General features: G+C 44.5%; 1 protein-coding gene and 1 pseudogene across 1 annotated transcript in view; one reads left to right on the top strand and one right to left on the bottom strand.

Moving 5' to 3' along the window:
* Nucleotides 1–18821, bottom strand: part of LOC147424848 (F-box protein At3g58530-like) — a 92634-nt gene that overhangs the window by 12499 nt on the left and 61314 nt on the right. The window lies entirely within an intron of this gene.
* On the top strand, nt 7041–17112 carry LOC147424849 (uncharacterized; annotated as a pseudogene).

Here is an 18821-nt window from a genome sequence, read left to right as displayed (position 1 = left end):
TCCAAACCTGGCGAGGATGAAATTGCAGGTTTTTTACCCAATTTCAGCAACATAACGACGCCAAAACCCTCAGAAGGCTCTTGCCTTGGCCAACGCGCATAAAATCCCCAAAGTTGTACATAGTCAACTGAGAAGCCCAATTAGTGGGGCATTACCATATGTGCAAAGGGGAGAGAGAGATGCACGAGAGCAAATCATCGCGCTACATGAGACAAAGGAGAAGGCAAGCTTTCCATTAAAGCTGTGAACCTACACCCACCACTCACACACTCTAATTCACAATGATAAAATATCAGCCTCCACTTCAGTTTCGGGCGCCCCCTCTTGGGATGAGAGCCTCTGGAAGTGTGTGTTGACTTACAGGTTGCTCTCCTACTGGCATGTGTCCAATTTGCCTCTTTGGCTTAATTATTCCCTAGTTCCCACCAATTTATAAAGTTTTAAGTGACTTGCCGAGTGGCCCAAATTCCCTTATGGTGCACACAGGCTTCCATACTCATCAGAATTCAGTGCTAACTGGCCCGACCTGACCGACCTAGATTCCCAATGTGAGAAACCCGCTCGGCCACAGCCATTTCACACTGGCCATGCAATGTCCACTTGTACCTTGCAAGGGTTCCAGGGCAAACAAGTAAAAATAAAATAAATAAGAATATGTAGTACTTATTTAAAGAATGCAACAGGAAACATACACCTCCTGATGACACACCCCACCCTTGAAATACTACAAGCGACCTCACTTGCATGCCAATAATACACGCTGATGTCTCCTGATATCACATATATTCTATGATGGGAATCAAGGATATACATGCTTCCAGAAATGCAGCGTTGGAAGATTGGACAATGCCTGCAACTTGGCTACCACACATATATCAGCATAGAAGTCTTCCAATGTGCTCTCAAGCACAAACTTCTCTAACCAAATTCTGTACGGAAAGAGTAGATACAATTGCCAAACTACTCCTTTGAGCATCCATGAACCATGCTCTCACCTGGCTCCAAAGAGCTACATCAAGTCACTGTGGGTTTCATCTAAAAGGCTTCAAGATATAGTTGCAGTAGCTGAGGTGAATCGACCAGTTCATACTCTTTCATCCATTTCGCATCCAAAGATGGATAGTTCTTGAACTTCACCAGATAGCGTCTTGCAACCTTTCCTCTAACCTTCCTTTCCTTATGTGCCAATATCTATGAACAAGAATCTCATCAAATTATTCCACTTCGAGTTGTTCCTCATCAAGCATGTTCTCTAGCACATTACCAACAAAGGGCCTTAGAAGGCTGCCATGAAAAGCATTATGTATTTTACAACGTTCTAGTAGCTTCAACCTGTAAGCTACATGGCTTTTTTGAAATCTGAAAAGGATCATTATATCACATGCTGAGCTTAGAAAACAAACATTCCTTGCCTTTCCTTTTCCTTAACCTCGCCTTTTCAAAGCACAAAAGTACCCAATCACCAAGTGAATTTACAAGTTCACGACGGTGAAGATCAGCAGCTTTCTTTTGCTTAGCCCAAGTCTTCTCGAGAGCAATCTTTACCTTCTTGTATGTGTCATCCATATCTTGCACATATTTGTCTGCCTCAAATATCTTGTCCTTAGTTTGCAAAATAGTTGGGACTTTCTTCCCTCTTTCCACCATCTCAAATGGTGCCTTCCTTGTTGACGTATGCACAACAATGCCTTCTAGAAAAGACTAGTCATACGTGGATCCCTGTCACTGACAATTGACTGAGGCATCCCGTGATACTTAAAGATATTGCTCATGAATACCTTGACCATGTGTTCTGTCTTTATCTTCTTCCTAACAGGAAAGAAATGGGCCTACTTACTGAACCTACAAATGATAGTTCAAATCCCATCATCGCATGTTTGCTTCCTTGGAAGATCAAAGATAAAGTCCATCGCTATGCTTTCCCATAGCCCATCAGAGATCGGCAATGGTTGCAACAATCCCGGTTGCTTTTGCCTGTCGAAGTTGATTTTTTGGCATACTAAGCATGATCTTACAAAAGTGTTAACATCTTCACATAAAGCTAGCCAATAGCAGAATGCCTCAACCTCTTTCACTATCGCATCAATTCCACGATGCCCAGCATAAGTGGAGCATGACTTTCCATCAAAACCTTTGGCCGAACGGTTTAGTAACGCATAGCTTTCCATCTATTATGAGAAAGTCATTCTTAAGCATATAGTGTTCATGATGTTGTCCATCAACAAGCTGATCGTAAATCCTTGCAAAATCTGAATCTTAGGCATATTGTGTCTTTATTTCGCCTAGTTCACAACAGTACGTAATTGACACTGCCGAAATTTGGGGCTTTCGTGACAATGCATCAGCAACCACATTCTTTTTCCCTTCCACATGCACAATCTGAAAATGGACCATTCACAAGATGTTTGTCAAACGCATGTGTTTCTCAGACAGCTTCGTTTGTGTGAGAAAGTATCGCAAGCTTGATGATCTGTTTGGATAACAATATCAGCCCCCAGCAGATAGTGTTTCCAACTAGTGAGAGCATGAGTTATCTTTTCTCATAAACTTGCAAATTTCTTTCGTTCTTCAAAAGAATTATGCTCTCATATGCAACTACTCAGCCATTCTGCATTAGAAATGCACCAAGATTGTGGCCACATGCATCACATTAAACCACAAAAGGTTTCGAAATATCTGGCAAAATGATTATCGAATTTGAAGTCAGCTTTTCTTTCAAGTGTTTGAAGGCTGAAATTTTGTTGGTTGTCCACTTGAAAGTAACTGCTTTCCCTTGTAGAGTATGGAGTGGAGAAGCAATGTCAGTAAAATTTCGGATGAACCTCATAAAGTAGCAACATAAGCCTAGAAAGCTTCGAATGTCATGTACAGACTTCAAATCTCAAATCTGGCCATAACCTGGTTGCTTCCACTTCGGCAAGATCTATACGTACCCCATCTTTGAAACAATGTGCCCAAGGAAGTGAATCTCTTCCAAAAAGAATTCACTCTTTTTCGCATTAATGAGTAGCCTATTCTTCCGTAGCTCATTGAGAACTGCGGTCAAGTGATTCCTATGCTCCTCTTCAAACTTTGAGTACACAATCATGTCATCAAAGAAGGTACCCACGAAGTTTCTATGTGGTCTAAATATTTTGTCCATCATTCTATTGAACCTGACAGGAGCATTTGTGAGACCAAATGGAGACCACATGTTGTCCTTAATGCAATCTTATGGACATCTTCTGGACTAATGCCTAGTGGTACCCACCCTTTAAGTCTATCCTTGTAAACAGAGACGCTCCCTCAAGCCGATCAAGGATGCCATCTATCCTTGGTATGGAGAACCTGTTTTTGATGGTATTCTTATTCAAGGCACGAAAGTCAATGCACATGCGCCATAAACAATCCTTCTGCACTAGGAATACAAGCGAACAAAAAGGGGATGAACTGGGTTGAATAAGAACCTTCTCTAAAAGCTCGTAGACCTGACTCATAATCTTTTTCTGCTGGGCTACACTAACCTTGTACGGTGGTCTATTTGGTGGACTAGAACCTGGCATAAGATCTATGGTATGATCCTCAAGTCTCTTAGGAGGTAACTATCCTAGCAAAGAGTTCCAAAAAAAATCACTAAAACCGCTTAGAAAAGTTGACCTATCTTTATCTAAGGTAGACAAATTAGATACAACTTCAGGTGCTTCTTTTACAAAGATCAAGTACGCAAAAAGATGATTCTTTATTACAGATGAAATAGCAGAAGCAGAAACAACTGGAACAAACTTGCCTCTAAGCTTTACATCAAGGACATGAGCCTTTGCTCTATGTACAAGGGTAATCTTTTTGTTCTAAGTATCCACCATAGCATGCAACCTGCAACACCATGGGATATCCAATAACACATCGCAGCCCTCAAGTGGCATAATATGAAATTCTTCTGCATCCACGTAACTCTAAATGTGCAGACGAAGTTTCCCCAAAATGGGCATAACAGGCTCTGAATGACCTGGGCATGCCAAACCTGCTTCAAAGTTCATCTGTCATACCCATCTCCTCTGGACTAATGCCCAACTTTGATGCCAATTCTGGTGATATGAAATTTGCACAGGCTCCTCGATCAAAGGAAACCAATACTGTCTGGTCTCTAACTTTGCCCCAAGCTCTGCACAATTCCGTGGCATCTATGTTTGCTTGGTCACCAACCAAATCTGGGACAAGTGTTGCACTCGGCTTTGGCTTCTTTCCTTATCGTCTGACTTGTCATCCTTATCCTGTGACTTCTTTTGTGGGCATTCATTTGCAAAATGTCCCTCCTCTTCACAAATGTAGCATTTCTTGGCCTCTCTCAGAGCTTTCCTTTCTTCAACAGTTTTGCCAAAAAAATGAGTTTTTTGTCCTTGTCCTCGCCCAGAAGAGAATTTAGACTGTTTCTTAGACATGTCAATTTCATAAGTGGAGGGTTTCTTTGTGGGAGGAACAGAAGGCTTTGCTACAGCATTGCCCTTGGCTGAAAACTGTTCACCCTGGGACCCTTTCTTGTGGCTATTAAATCCATCGGAATCTCCCTTCGACAGATTGTTGGCCACTCTCGCATTCTCAATCAACATCACCATATTCATAACAGTACTCTTTCTGCAATAGTCCATGATTTTCTTGGGCAATCCGCAATAGTATCTGTTATCACAACGGCACAAAACTATAGGAGGTTACTGGCAACAGTGCGGCCCAGAATTGTTTATTGTACTACTCAAGATTCGCACACTGTTTAGCATTCAACTCCTACCATTCTGTCATCACATCCACTTCAAAAGTGTTTGTCACCCATGCAGGTGCAAAAAGTTGTTTGAACTGGACCCATGTTGTAGGGGCTTGACCCTGATTCAACAATGCAGTCCACCATTGAAGCGCATTCCCTTTCAAGAAAGTGCGTATCTTCAAAGACTCGGTGAAGTTTCCTCCAGCATAAGCTGCATCAAATTGTTGTATGAAGGTCAAAGCCTTCGGTTAATCCTCAGTTCCCTTGAAAGTTTCAAACTTCAATACCTGCCCACCTTCCTTGTAATCCTTAGACTAACTCAAAGGAGTCACATTGTCATAAACAAGTGCTCGCAAAAATGGTGCTTCACCTGTTATACCTGTTATATTTGCATTTTGGGCATATGGCTGCGAAAAACAGCTATACCAAATTGTGTTCCAGGCACTCTAAATTAACCATAGGCACCCTGAAAACCTGGTCGGACACCCATGTTCGCATACATAGGGTTAACCATGCCTGTTTGCATTGTCCCAAACAGACTCCCTAGCATATAACCTATGGAAGGTCCAGCCATAGCTTGAAACACTGAACCAGCTCCAAAATAACTAGGATATGTAGTAGATAACGGAAGGGTTTGACGCATAGCCTGCTCATTACTCCCTTGACCATTCATAAACGGTTCCTATCCAGGTAAAGAAAATTGCCTTGGATCAATGGACACCGCCGGTTGATCAACCACATGGGCTTTTCCTCGTGCATTGAAAATCTCCTTTTCCTACAACGGCTCAGTCATGCCCTGCATCCGAGCCTGAAATTCTTGTGTAGAAGCCTCAAGAACTCCTGCATCTTTGGATTCTTAGCCAATTGCTGAAACATTTCCATGCAGCTACGCAGTTGAGCTCTGAACAACCTATCCTCTTCTTGAAGAGTTGAAGAAACTTTCTTTGTGCCATGTGAGGAAGATCCCTCTTCAGATACTTGGTATCTCTTCTCTGCCATATTGACAAGCTGTGTGTTGCTTTCAGCCACAACAATCCACACTGCACTTTTTGAAGAAAAAATGACTATCCCGTCAATGGAACCATATAACTGGCCTGTACACAGAAGAGGGCGGTACTAATTTAACTACCTATTAACTTTACACAGAGCATTGAGAAGAAAAGAGAACACAAATGCGTCCAGCGACTACAATGTCACTGTGCACACAAAGACCAACACCTTGTAGACCCCAAAGACTGGCGCCCCTTTCGGTATTTCTTTATTCAATTAAGAACAGACGATCCAGAAATGTAGATCAAAGCCTCACAAAGATTTCCAAACCTGGTGAGGGCTGAAATTGCAAGTTTTTCACCCAATTTCAACATAACGATGCCAAAACCCCAGTAGGTCAAAAGCACACATTTAGGACAGATTCCCTCGCAATTTAGAGGCTTTCTAGTGCGCTGTAACAGATTTTCATCATACTGTAATTCTCTGTTTTTGCACTGTCGGGTGCCCAAAGCCATGTCTAAGCATCGTTACCACCCTTGCCAGCGGTAGCAAACACAGATGGATGCTCGTGCCCCGCCACAGAGGGACTCCGTAGAAGTCTCCTCGCCCGACCCCACTGAGCCCACCATCCGACTTGCTCTTTCACCGACAGAGTAAGCGGCAAAGGTGGCACGTCTTCAGGCCACGTCTGTTATTTGCAAGATCATCGGCACCCGACCTAGCAGAGGGGAGGTGCGTAATTTCCTCCATGTCAGCCTTGAAGCAGAGTTGGGAAAGATCATCCATGTTCAACTTCTCAAGTGCGGCTATTATCAGATTGAGTTTGAGACTTTCGAAATGGCGTCCAAGGTCATTGCAATGAGTCCCCTTGGCCATCCGAGCAACTAGAGCTCATTTTCGACAGTGGCGCCATGGTTTCGATCATAGTTTTTTTCATACGTGTCCGATTGGGCAATCTGACTTCCGGGCGCGTCCGCGTATGATTGGCGCATGGTTGCCGCTTCCGAATGTGAGCAGGGCGATTTTGACGAGCTGGTGAATTTTCCCCCAAATTGTCAAATGTGCCCCAAAACGTCTCTGCGCGAGTTTTCTAAAAACTACAGCGCTGCCATTTCTGCACACACTGACTCGATTGAGGCTTGAGATTCGAGACCGCGAGCCGGGAGCCCTACCCACACTCTCTCCCACGCGCGGCTGATTCTTCATCCACGCCCTCCGTTACCCGTGGGCCGTGGGCTGCTCCTGAGTCTTGACTCGTGAGGCCTCCACTTTGTCAAGGTTTGCAGTGTGCACCTTGCAAGTTTGCAGAATCCAGATGGGCCAAGTGAAGCGTCCCGAATGGCAGTATGTAGAACAATTGAATCCTCAAAAGAAAGGGCAATTTACATGTAAATGCCAGTATTGTCGGCATACTTGGGACGGCGGTCCCTCCCGTATTCGTGCACATTTATTGTCCCTCTCTGGCTATGGTGTAGGCCCATGTGACAGTGTGCCCGAGGACGTCAAAGAGGTGGTCACAAGATTGCATGTAGATGTACACAATGATGGGAAGGACCCAAATGCATTTGTAGATGCCTTGGTGGATGATTTGGGAGGTAATGCCTCTCTATCTCAAGGAGATGCCTCAGGCTCAATGAGAACACATGCATCAGGGAGTGCTCATGTAAGTGCCACTGGGACTTCGGCTTCCAAATCAAATGTGGGGTCCTCGAGCAAGAAGAGGAAGGTTGCACAAGGGCCTTTGGCAAGTGCATTTAGCTTGCAAGCACGCAAGCAAGCACATCAAGCCTTGCGCAGGTTTTTTTATGCAGAGGAAATTCCTGAATGAAAAGTGCGGAGTCCTTTCTTTTTGGAAATGGTCAAGGCAATTGGACAAGTTGGTCCATCTTATGTGCCTCCCACATACAATGCTTTGCGCACCACAGAGTTAAATGATGAGGTCAAATGCATTGGTCATGAGATCATGGGTGTGCGCGAGAAATGGAAAAAACATGGATGCACAATTGTATGTGATGGATGGGCTGACACTAGACGCAGGTCTATCATTAACTTTCTTGCATGCTCTATACATGGTTCTGTGTTTTTGAAATCTGTGGACACATCTGGAAGGACAAAGACATCAGAATTTATTTTCAAGCAGCTTAAGGATGTGATTATTTGGGTAGGACCCTCCAATGTTGTGCAGGTATGCATGGACAATGCAACTAATTGTGTTGGGGCCGGGCAAATGATGGAAGAGATATACCTTCATAAGTTGAAAATAGTTTGAACTCACGAATTATAAGAGGGAATAAAGCACTCATAAAACTATAAAAGCAAGGGACACAAGAAAAGAAAAGAAAAACAAAAACAAACAAACAAACAAACTAAATCACTTTGTTTGCTACGAAACAAAACTAGATAAAACAAAACATTATTAACTTAAAAATGTTTTTAGAAAAGGCATGTGTAAAATAAGTTGATGCAACTTACTTGGCTTAAAACAAGTACTCAACTTTAAGCAAAAAAAAAAGGATAAGACATCTTAAAAACTTAATCCTAGAAATCAAACTTCACACAACAACCTCTAACGGAACACATACTTAAGTCCTCACGTAAGCTAAATACGAAATCGAAAAATGAATACTGCTACAAACCTACGAAGAGCAAAGAACCAAACTCGACAATATGTGATCTCAACTTCGCTGCTTGTCCAAACAGGAAGAATAAGATTATCACCTTTATCATGCATAGCTTGGACAACAGCTATGACATCCCTACTCACGTCGTCAATGCCCAAGAGTAGGTGCAGGTTTATATAGCGGTCATTCATGCTTTGAACCTACTCTACAAAACCAACGAGCTGAGTTTCTATCACCCTTCGGAGGTGATGGTGGAAGAGAAATAGAAACACATTTTTTTCACGAGATGTGCATGCCATTGCTTGGACCTCTTGTTTGAGGATATTGGGAAGCTCCCTTGGATTGCAAAAATTCTTGAAGATGCAACAAAGGTTGTCACATTTGTCACAAGGAAGTCCACTATCTTGGCACTGTTTCGAATGCTTAGCAAGAAGGAGTTGTTGAAGCCATCGGCCACTCGATTTGCCTACTACTTCATCATGTTGGCTAGTCTTGTGGATGAGAGATGTATGCAAGGTGTGCGTAGGCTTATGATTGATGCAAAATTTGTGAAAATGAAGGCATCCAGGACTGCAAAGGCCATAGTGGTCTCGAACATTGTGTTTAATGCATCCTTTTGGCAAGAGGCCAAGTTGATTTTGAAGATTTGTGCTCCCATCTTGAAGATACTTCGTTTGGCTGATAGGAAAGGAGCCACCACGGGGCTTGTGTATGAGCTTACGGATCGCATGGTTGAGCAAATTCAAAACATGCAAGGTATTGATGCGGCAAGGATGCAAGAGATCAAGGACCTATGCGTTGATAGATGGAATATGATGTGCACACCATTGCATGTTGTGGGATACTTGTTGCATCCTATATGGCGAGGAAGACGGCAATTCAATGATAGTGAGGTTCATGACGGTGGATGACATTTTCGGACAAGTATACCAAGGGTGATTTGACCATCCAGGGTACCCTCATTGATGAGTTGACACTTTCCTCACTGAAAGAAAGTCATTTGCTCATCCTACTGCAAAGGATCCAAAGGGAATGCAAGAGGGTGTAAAATGGTGGGAGACTTTTGGGGCTTTGCACGCCCACATTGCAGACTCTTGCACTTAAGGTGCTTTCTCAAGGGACATGTGCCTCTCCATGTGAGAGAAATTGGAGCACCTTCTCTCTCATTCACACCAAGAGAAGAGATAGACTACTTCCTGCTCATACCGAGAAGCTTGTCTACATACACACCAACTTGAGGCTCTTATGCAAGATCAAAGAGCGCGGATATGAGAGATGGGAGGTGACATTGGAGATACTTAACAAAGAGAAGGATGAGGAGCGCTTGCTCGAGTTGCAGGAGATTCAGGAGGCTATTGCACAGAGCACTGATGATGTTATGGAGTCTCTTCCGATTAGCATGCCCAGTGATATTGGGACTTCATGCTCCGTTGCTGAGGATGAGGCTTGGGATGAGGATGAGGATGAGGATGAGAAGGGTTATGATGAGGATGATGATGAGGAGGTGGCCTTTGATGAGAGTTAGAGCTCATTGCATTTTGCTCTAGCCTCGGTCCTGACTCCTCTTAGCTCTACTTATGTTTTGGATTCACTATTTAGCATCGAGCCGCTGGACTCACCCTCTAGGCTCTATTTATGTTTTGTCATTTGAATTTTGGAGTACTTAGTATACAGTCTTGTTGGTTTTGGAGGCTCCACATTTTGCCGTCTCCTGCTTTGCTGTAGCCTCTAGTATGATCATGATTCATTGATGTATCTATTGATCAGAGATCTTGATCTGTTTCTCGGCTCCCGACTCCTTGATTTAGCTAGATTCTACATTTTCTATGATGTTTTAATGCATTATGTGGCTTTGGGCTGCTCTCTAGAGTCTAGTGTTTGTCATTTGAATTTTGGAGTACTTAGTATACAGTCTTGTTGGTTTTGGAGGCTCCACATTTTGCCGTCTCCTGCTTTGCTGTAGCCTCTAGTATGATCATGATTCATTGATGTATCTATTGATCAGAGATCTTGATCTGTTTCTCGGCTCCCGACTCCTTGATTTAGCTAGATTCTACATTTTCTATGATGTTTTAATGCATTATGTGGCTTTGGGCTGCTCTCTAGAGTCTAGTGTTTTAAATTTAATTGCTATTTGTTATGATATATATATATATATATACACACACACACACACACACACTAATTTTTTAGTGCCGTATGGAATCTTCGGGGGGTCTGAATCGGGCTTATATCGGGCTTCCATACCCGCCCGAGTGAGACGCATGGTTGACGTATGAAAAAACTATGGTTTCGATCTAGCTACCGATGCTCTTGTCGAGGAGGCAAACCTACTCATCTCAATTTGCTTCCCTAGCCTGAGGAGAGAGTATCCCCCGCTCCTTTTCTTGATAGGTTCCGAGGTTGGGATTGTCTTGGAGACACCTCGCAGGGCAGCTTTTGTTGTTGCCAAGGCAGCAAGCATACCTACAGTCCGCTTTCTGGTTCGAGGCCCCCACACCCTCCCGAAGGTCATTTTACTACCTCGGGTGAATGGTGGGTGGGTGGCTCCATCAGAATGTGGAGTATTCGGGCCTCCCGAATCAGTGTTTCATTTGTCGATGGATGGGCCATCTTGCGAAGGCCTGTCCACGGAGAAGGCCCCGACCCACGACACAAGCCCAGCCTACTACGGCTGGTAAGGCCCAGCAGACACGGACACAGGGAGCACAAACGGGTGCATCCTCCAAGACTCATGCCCAGGTAGAGGAGGGCTGGTAGTAGGTTCGCGGTCGTCGTCGCCAATGACCACCACGCCAGTTCGGCACCCGGAGTGGCCGCCCTGCACCAAGCCAACAGCAATGGGTTCCTACACGGAACCTTTTCGATCCCCCTACACTAGGAAGAGCCGATGAACACCCCTTCCACCTCGGCCTTGCCATCACCAGCCCCCCTTCCTACCGCCCCTACCCCTCCGCCTCCAACACACACCCCCCACCCCCCCCCCCCCCCCCCCCCCCCCCCCCCCCCCCCCAACTACCACCTCCCCCCCTCCCATCCAAACTACCAGCTCTCCTCCTCCGTCGTTTACCCCCTATCCTTCCACACAGTCGATCCAGGGGACAAAACCTCCCTTGACATCTAGGACGTCTCTTGGCAGTACTTTTGCCATGAGCAGCCTGGGCCGGGAAAAGCAACCTTTTCTGTGGACGCCCCTAGTGGTGCAGACGTCACCTTTTGCAACAGTCCCTCATGGGCTGACTAGTTTCAACATGCGTCATGGCGGGACTTCTTCGCTTACAATTTCACACGATTCCTTGGCGCCTCTTCTCCCGACCTTGAGGTTGCTTGCTTCAGAGTTCAAGTACTTTTTCTGGCAGCTAGAGGGCAGAAGCCATGGACTCGGCGGTTGGTTTCTCCTTCCCATTGTGTATCGCATGCATCAAGGGTGGAAAAAGCGACCCCTCTCGACGTGCGACTAAGTCGGGAGGAGGTAGTGATGAATATGCCCCACATTATGCATGCTCTAGTGGATGGCATGGCAGCCACACATATGGCAGTTTGTGAGAAGGATCTTCTCTTCACCCGAGTTTTACTCTTTTCCGCGGGTGCACCCCTTGGCGGCCTTGCCCTCACACCAAGGTTGCTTTTTCCCACCTCACGTTGATTGGCCGGTCGCTAAGTGCACGGTTCGCTCTCAATGAGTGAAAAGAGACACAAGGGGAGGCTGGACAAGCCCTTCTTTCTTGGGATTCCTGTCACTCTTAAAAAAACACGATTAGGAATCGACACTCCCAAGCGAACTTGGGTTCGTGTGACCTCAACAAGTAAAAATAATTCTTGTGGTTCTTTCCTTGAGTGATACAGAACACTGCCAAAGCTCTGATACCAATGTAAGGTGCACCGGAATGAATGTTGTATTTTCTCAAGATGAGTGATCCATATTTGCTCAAGGTTCCTTTTAGTTCTTATAAAAGGGAGAGCCTTCCGTTCTTTATGGAGAGTGCTACGATCACGAACAAAGTGAGTGGATATTGTGCGTGCAAGTGTATGAGACTGAGAGAAAGAGAGAAGAGAGATACGACACCAGAGACGTTGTAAAACCCTCCTCCGAAGGCCCCACTCTCTTCGGCGAGAGTGGTCTACTATTGATTGCACAAAGTGGTACTATGACGATGCATGGAACTGATGCAACTTGGGACTATGTTGGTCACTATTTCGTCTTCAAGAATCTCCATGGCTGAAATTTCCTAAAACCATCTCCAACACAAAACCATGAACATATCTATTCCATGTAAAGTGAAGGAAAAAAATAGTGTCTTCTCTAAAGACTGTGTATGCAATGTAGATGAACATAGATACGGAGTGATAACCCGTTCATCAAACACATGCAAACAATGCGGTCGAATCTTTTTTGTTTGATCGAAATCAATCAACTGTGGCAAATCACAATGGAAATGCCCATGCTTGATGCTCATACAATCATGTGCTCGTTCAGAAACTGTGTCATGCCAAGGAAGAGACATGGAATGTGACTTCCTTACATGCATACTTTTCAACTTTTCATGAACAATCCGCATACATTCGTGCTGATCCATGAGAGAAACGTGCTCAACATACGATATGTCATGCCTAGGAAAAGGGATCACATAACGATGCTAACTAAAATACAGGAAACCTTCACGAATGAAACACTCGAACAATGCGTGCGTATCAATCATGCGAACACATAATACTTCCTTGATGGCTCTTTGGACCAAGGCTCGAGAGCCAAGATCGCTTCTTCGGGATCTATCGAATCTTCTTGTGGGGGATCTGTGGACCTCGACTCGAAAACAAAGATCGATTCTTGGTGATTGATCGAATCTACAACCAGGTTAGCTTCGCTAGAAAAAGCATCAACTAACACATCATCCTTGTGAACAATCACATCATCTTCATGCAATTCATCATGCTTGTCTTTGTCATGCAAATCATCATGCAAATCATGGTCAATCAAATCACCATCATGCTTCACACAATCATGCAAATCCTGTGTGTCATGCAGTGGAGAAAGAGAGACTGAGAGAATCTCCTTATCTCGAATCCTTTCAATCTTGTCCTCCATATTAGCAACGAGAGATGGAGAAGGAGAAGTATCCACTCCATGAAAGACAGTAGGTGAATCACTGTCGGCATTGAGAGTTATATAGTGTTAGCCGCAAATTTTATGACAGCATCAGTCTCACGAAACCACTTAATGCCTAAAATCATATCACATTCTGAGAGAGGAGAAACAACAAATCTTCTGTGCCGAGCTTCCACTCTTCAATTTCTTGATCATCTAGAAGTAACCAATTTGGACCACCACCTTTTTGTTTGGCCGATGACTCTGCTTCTTTCTCAAAGATAATACCTACCGCATTCATTGAATGGATCACATGCCTAGGTCCATCTCTACCTCTTGATAGCCTGGTGTGGGTTTTTCGTGTTTGTCTGGCCATAATCTGCCTGCAATATAAACTAAACTTCTCTTGATCCATCAAATTTGGGATTCTATTGTCAATCTAAACTGCTCTTTCACCAATATTTGATTCGGTGATTAGGATATTCCCTCCTTTGCATATTGCTTGTTCCTTATCCATTAAGAGAGTATGGTGATTCTGAATTTGGCACACACGCAGGGGAGTTACTACGCATCCCTGAGAGGATTTTACTGGATATAGAGCTTAGAGAGCAGGTGGTGGCGCTTTGGACAAAGAGTTCGAGCACACAGAGCACCCCAACTAGTAGTGTCGAGGGCACCCCAACTATAAAGTGGCCATTGGACTTGCTGAGCTTAGTCGTTTCTTCCTCCAAGAGTTTGCAGCTCGTTTGGCTGCAGCCAAGGAGGAGAAGAAACAGCTTTGACGAGGCATTGCTTCCCTGCAACGGATGTAGGAGCACCATCCTGATAGTCCTTGAATGGAGGAGCACATGCAGCAAGCTCAGCAGGAGCTGATGACCATTGAGGAGCGACGCCATGAGTTTTCTTTCCATCGTCAGGCCTCTCAGTGGACCCAGGTGGGAGACAAAGTTACTGGTGAGTTCTTTGAGACTGTGGGTCCTCGCCATGCGTGCACCAATGTTTGCTAGTTGAGGACACCTGATGGTCAGTAGCCACAAAGCCTGAGGATATGCATGCAGTTGCTACTGAATTTTACAGAGAGTTGCTTTCAGTTGAACCTCAGTCAGAGCGTCAGGATTCATGCACAGAGCACGTTTGGGCGCACATGCCTTGCCTAGTTACTGAGGAGATGCGTCAGAGACTTGAGATGCCTCTCTAGGTGGAGGAACTTCATGAGGCCCTCACGGCACTCCCCCGAGGCAGTTGCCTAGGGGAGGATGGTTTGACTCCCAATTTTTTCTTGGAGTACTAGGAGCCGCTTGGTCAGGATCTTTGTAGCGCTTACCAGCACATCCTGTACACTAGAGAGATGCCTAACAGCATGAGCGAGGGTTAAAATTACCTAATCCCCAAGGAGGGTGGCGACCTGGATGAGATTCGGCAGTGGCGTTCCATCACCATCCTCAACTCAGCCTACAAGGTTGTGAGTTTGAGAATTCAACCCCTACTTGAGAGCATTATAAATAGGACCCAGACAGGTTTTGTCAAGGAACGCAGTATCCTTGACAACATCTTCACCTTCTAGGAGGCTTCAGCCCTTGCACGCCTCCGAGCAGAGGACGACCTTGTGATTCTTATTGATTTTGAGAGGGCATATGACAAAGTTGACTTGGATTTCTTGGAGGGCTCTCTGCGCAAGATGGCGTTCTCAGATACTTAGATCAAAGGAGTGTCAGCTCTCTACAGATATGCACACACTCAGGAGTTGTTGGCAGGGGGAAGAGGGAAGCGCTTCATGCTTACGCGTTCGGTTAGACAGGATTGTCCTCTTGCCCTCCTGTTTCTCTTCTATGCTGAGGCGATGAGTAGATTTTTTACTTCACAAGAGGTTGGTTTGTGTGGTTTAGAGCTCCCTATTAGGGGAGACGAGTTGCTTGACGCTGAGTTTGCTGACGACTCAGCCATGTACTTGGAGGGCCATGAGACCAATCTGCACAGCTATCAGCAGCCTCTTGAGGTGTTTTGTTGTGCGTCAGAAGCACTAATCAACTGGAGGAAGACAGTGGCTTTCTGGATTGGCAGTGCTCCTGCGCCTCATTGGTCGTCGGGTGAGGGCTTCAAGTGGATCCCTAGAGGGACTTATTTCCGCTATTTGGGCTATCAGGTCGGCTTGGATTTGTCTCTAGAGCAGCACACTACTCCCCTCCTCCTTTCCATTAGGAGGAAACTACTCCATAGGAATTCGGCACGACTCTCTTTGGCTGGCAGAGTTATAGTGGTCAACCAGGTGTTGTTGGCTACTATGTGGTACATCACATCTTGCTGGATCTTCTCGGGTTCCTGCATCAGCCAGCTAGAGAGGTTAATCAGGATTTTTTATGGTCAGAGCGTGACACACCCAGTGTCGCCAAGTGGTGATCTTTTCTGTAGTTGCTTTTTCTACTAATCTATATGTATAGATATCTTCCTTTTTCTTGTTCTTGCTGCTGTTATTTTCCCCCAATATTCTTGGATTAAGCTTGGACCATTGCATGGCCATAGAAGACCGCGATTGGGACATTGGACTAATAGTTGTCTAAGCCTTAGCATTGGCACTGAAGGATAGAGTGCTTGACCAGGCATGAAGGTGCACACCCGTCAGTGGACACCAACTTGAAGTCATTGTATCTATGCCACATTGCATTTTTAGATGTGGTCACAATATTGAAAGATGGTCAGGGGACCCGAGGGAATGCAATGGAAGTGATCCCTAAATTTAGGGAGTTACTATTTTTGGACCTTGAAATGTGTTCGCGTCATTAGCTCCGGAATGACAAGAGGAATATTTTATTACTCTGCCGCTAAGTCAACTGAGCAACCGTTTGAGATATTTTAGACCCGAAGATACAAAGCGGGTAAACCATGCATGAGTTGCCAATTGGCGCACTTTCCAGCTTGAGAAAGAGAGAGAGAGAGGCGTTAAAATTGAACGCTGGGCTGCATTTTCAACCGTATGGTGGATTGTTGCAGGTACCAAAGCTACGTGTGCTTCCCTCTCTTTGTCTCATGCATAGGCGGTTGAGCTTGCTCCCTCCTGCCTCCTACTATCCCATATGAGCAGTGGTAATGCTCCACTAGAGGGCTAATCATTTGACTTTATGTACAGTTGTGTGGGTTTTCAAGTGGCAGTGGACTGACAAGGAGAAATCAGCATTTAGATGCCTGAAAACCAAAATGACCACAGATCCAGTGCTTGTTTTGCCAGATCTGTCTAAGTCATTTGTAGTGCAGTGTGATGCATGTGGAAACAGCATTGGTGTTGTCTTGATGCAGAACGGGCTAGTCGTGGCATAGAAGAGTAGAGTACTCTCTGACACTAAAAAGACTTATCAGGTTTATGAGAAAGAATTGATGGCTGTAATCCATGCACTTTTCACTTGGAAGCACTACTGCTTGGTGCTGATTTTGTAGGCAAACGGATCACCAGACCCTCAGATACTCTCACACAAGCAAAGTTGTCAGAGAAACACATGCGCTGGGCAAATTTTCTGTCAATGTTCCATTTTCAGATAGTGCATGTGGAAGGCAAAAAAAATGTGGTTGTTGATGCCTTATCTCACAAACCACAAGTGTCAGCTGTTTCAATTTCTTATCATCAAGAACTTGATGATATAAAAGAGCAATTTGCAACTGATGAAGATTTTTCTGAAATCTATGAATAGTTGATCAACGGACAACATCATGATCATTACATTCTTAAAGATGGCTTTATCATGATGCATGGCCGACTATGCGTTACAAAGCCATTAAGGCCAAAAGTTTTGCTTGAAAGTCACGCTTCACCGTATGTTGGACATCGTGGCATTGATGCTATTGTCAAAGGGGTAGAGACTTCTTTTATTGGCCAGCTTTAAGATCAAATGTAAATGCATATGTCAGATCTTGCCTAATATGCCAAAAGGTCAAGTTTGACAGACAGAAGGCACCAGGGTTATTGCAACCGTTGCCTATTCCAGAGAGGCCATGGGAAAGTATTGACATGGACTTCATTTTTTATCTTCAAAGAACAACTACAAGGAATGATGGAATCTAGACAATTATTTGCAGATTCAGCAAGCAGGCGCATTTCATTCCCGTTAGAAAGAAGATTAAGCCAGAACACATAATCAAGATATTCATGCAGAATATCTTTAAGTACCATGGGATGCCACAGTCAATTGTCAGTGACAGAGACCCAAGAATGACTAACTTGTTTTGGAAAGCATTGTTTCAAAACATGGGCACCACCCTAAAGTTCTCATCTTCTCTTCATCCACAAACAGATGGACAGTCTGAAGAAGCGAACTCTACTGTCTTGGATCTACTAAAGTGCTATGTTTCAGAGCATAAGCCATCTTGGGAGCATTATTTGCCACTAGTTGAGTATGCTTACAACAATACAGTGCATTCCTCTACTGGCAAAGCACCTTCTGAAATAGTTGAAGGTAGAAAGAAAGTGCCTCCCGTTTTGCAAACAAAGGACAAGATATTTGAAGGGGATCGTTATGTGGTTGGGTCTTACTGCGTTTTGAAAAGGTACGACTGAGAAAAAGGAAGGGCAAGGAACGTCTGTTTCCTAAGCTTAGTATGCGTTACTATGGCCCTTTTCAAGTCTCGGATAAGATCAGTGACGTGGCATACATGTTGAAGTTACCTGAGAACTGGAAGATCCATAATGCATTCCATGTGAGCCTGTTGAGGCCCTTTGTTGGAGAAGTGCCAGAAGAGATGGTTCAAGAAGAACAGCCTGAAGTCGAGAAATTAGATGAAAGTCTAATTCCTGAGCAGATTCTAGCACACAAAGATAGGAGAGTCAAAGGTCAAGTTGCAAGACGATTTTTGGTGAAGTTCAAGAACTATTCACCAACGGATGCCAGATGGATGGACGACGTTGAACTGGCTAATTCGCCTCAGTTGTTGCAAATTTACAAAGAGGCTTTCCTATTGGAACCTACAGTGACATAAAAAGCTTTTTGAAGCAGTGTACATTATGTACTGTATAGTTGTATGGTGCACTTCGTTCGAATATGTACAGAATTAGACTCGACATGTGTTGTCATTGAATGAGATTTCAGTGCTTTGAAGTTGTATTTGTTACGCTTCAATAGAATGATTATACACGTTGTGACACTGTGTCTCATCCGGAAGCATGTATATGAAAGGCTCCACGGAAGCATATTTGACTACATTTATGTGAGGCTTGAACTTGCGATGGCACAAATGGTAGTGGGGAATTCCTATCATCGCCCAATGTCATACCTTAGCAAGAGATACATGCGATGACACAAATAACCTGGGTAATCTTGTTATTGTCCGATGTCATCCGTTAGCATGTGGCGCTTGAAATCGAGGTCTCTTGCTTCTTTCAAGAGGGGGGTATGTCACCAGGTGG

This window comes from Adiantum capillus-veneris, chromosome 25, assembly GCF_014529385.1.
Source record: "Adiantum capillus-veneris isolate H3 chromosome 25, ASM1452938v2, whole genome shotgun sequence".
Taxonomy (NCBI): Eukaryota; Viridiplantae; Streptophyta; class Polypodiopsida; order Polypodiales; family Pteridaceae; genus Adiantum; species Adiantum capillus-veneris.
Note: the sequence above shows the minus strand (reverse complement) of the source record. Positions and strands in the feature narration are given on the sequence as shown.